Genomic DNA, 2,500 nt, shown 5'->3' on the forward strand with positions numbered 1-2,500 from the left:
TGTGATCCACCTGCAGGTGGAGTAGGGCACGTTCAGCTGGAAGAGCTTGTCCTGAAGCAGGGCAGGGATGATGGTGTTGAAGGCAGAGCTGAAGTCCACAAACAGGATCCTGGCGTAGGATGCTGGGGCGTCCACATGCTGTAGGGTGAAGTGGAGGGCCATGTTAACTGCGTCGTCCACAGACCTGTTGGCTCTGTAGGCAAACTGAAGGGGGTCCAGGAGAGGGTCTGTGATGGCTTTGAGGTGTGCCAGGAGCAGGCGCTCAAAAGACTTCATTACCACAGATGTAAGGGCGACCGGTCTGTAATCATTTAGTCCTGTTGGCCTTAGCTTTTTGGGCACAGCGATGATGGTGGAGGACTTGAGACAGGCTGGTACATGGCATGTCTCCAGGGAGGTGTTAAAGATGTTGGTGAACACCGGAGACAGCTGGCCAGCGCAGTGCCTGAGGGTGGCTGGAGAGACAGAGTCCGGCCCGGCTGCTTTGCGTGGATTCTGCCTCTTGAAAAGCCCATTAACTTCTCCCTCCTGAAAGGAGAGAGTCGTTTCTGTAGTATGGGTGGGGGATGGGGCCTCTTGGGTGGGAAGGGGTGGTTCAGGACAGTCCAATTGTCTTTCAAATCTACGGTAGAACTCGTTCAGGTCGTTGGCTAGGCGGGAGTCGTTAGTGGTGTGGGGCGCTCTGGGTTTGTAGTTGGTGATGTGCCTGAGCCCTTTGGCAGACAGAAGCAGCGTCGTTAGTAGAGAACTGGTGTTTTAGTGTCTCTGAGTACAGTCGTTTAGCCTCTCTCACCGCTTTGCTAAACCTGTTCTTCGACTCCTTGAATCTGTCTCTATCCCCACTCCTAAACGCTTCCTCCTTCTCCAACCTCAACCTTTTGAGCTTTGCTGAGAACCAGGGCTTGTTGTTGTTAAAGTTCACCCTGGTACGTGTTGGGATACAGCAGTCCTCACAGAAGCTGATGTACACAGCCTCTGTGAGTTCATCCAGACTATTGGTAGCAGTCGTGAACATATCCCAGTCAGTACAGTCTAAGCACGCCCGCAAATCTTCCACAGCCTCACTGGTCCACTGTTTAGATGTCCTCACAGCAGGTTTACAGAGTTTTAGTTGCTGCCTGTATGCACGAATCAGGTGGACCAAGGGAGTTCTGTGCGAGCCGAACAGCCCCGTGACCCACAAGAGAAACATCCCCGCCAAATTCGAGCGTTTGACGGGGTCTATCCGTGAAAAAATATTCACGTTTTTGAGTGCACATGCATTTCTGCTGCAAATGCCTCTGGAAGTTTCATGCCGTTCGTATGCCAATTGTGGCAACACGAAAATGACCCGTTTTCCCATTCCGAGGGATTTCTGTGCGACCCTAACAGCCCCGTGAGCCACAAGAGACACATCCCCGCCAATTTCTAGCGTTTCACGGGGTCTATCCGTGAAAAATATAGACGTTTTTGAGTGCACATGCATTTCTGCTGCAGATGCCTCTGGAAGTTTCATGCCGTTCGTACGCAATGTGGCAACACGAAAATGACCCCTTTTCCCATTCCGAGGGATTTCTGTGCGACCCTAACTAACAGCGCCCGTGAGCCACAAGAGAGACATCCCCGCCAATTTATAGCGTTTCACGGGGTCTATCCGTGAAAAATATAGACGTTTTTGAGTGCACATGCATTCCTGCTGCAAATGCCTCTGGAAGTTTCATGCCGTTCCTATGCAATGTGGCCACACAAAAATGACCCGTTTTCCCATTCCGAGGCATTTCTGTGCGACCCTAACAGCCCCGTGAGCCACAAGAGAGACATCCCCGCCAACTTCTAGCGTTTGACGGGGTCTATGCGTGAAAAATATTAAAATTTTTGAGTGCACGTGCCTTTCTGCTGCAAATGCCTCTGGAAGTTTCATGGCGTTCCTATGCAATGTGGCAACACGAAAATGACCCCTTTTCCCATTCCGAGGGAGTTCTGTGCCACCCTAACAGCCCCGTGAGCCACAAGAGACACATCCCCGCCAATTTCTAGCGTTTCACGGGGTCTATCCGTGAAACATATAGAAGTTTTTGAGTGCACATGCATTCCTGCTGCAAATGCCTCTGGAAGTTTCATGCGGTTCGTACGCAATGTGGCAACACGAAAATGACCCGTTTTCCCATTCCCAGGGATTTCTGTGCGACCCGAACAGCCCCGTGAGCCACAAGAGACACATCCCCGCCAATTTCTAGCGTTTCACGGGGTCTATCCGTGAAAAATATCAATTTTTTTTTGACTGCACATGCATTTCTGCTGCAAATGCCTCTGGAAGTTGCATGCGGTTCGCATGCAATGTGGCGACACGAAAATGACCCGTTTTCCCATTCCGAGGGATTTCTGTGCCACCCTAACAGCCCCGTGAGCCACAAGAGAGACATCCCCGCCAATTTCTAGCGTATCACGGGGTCTATCCGTGAGAAATATTCACTTTTTTGAGTGCACATGCATTCCTGCTGCAAATGCCTCTGGAAGTTTC

The sequence above is a fragment of the Petromyzon marinus genome, unplaced genomic scaffold (genome assembly GCF_048934315.1).
Source record: "Petromyzon marinus isolate PM22_M1 ecotype Great Lakes invasive population unplaced genomic scaffold, UKy_Petmar_22M1.pri1.0 PM_G_Scaffold_28, whole genome shotgun sequence".
Lineage (NCBI taxonomy): Eukaryota > Metazoa > Chordata > Hyperoartia > Petromyzontiformes > Petromyzontidae > Petromyzon > Petromyzon marinus.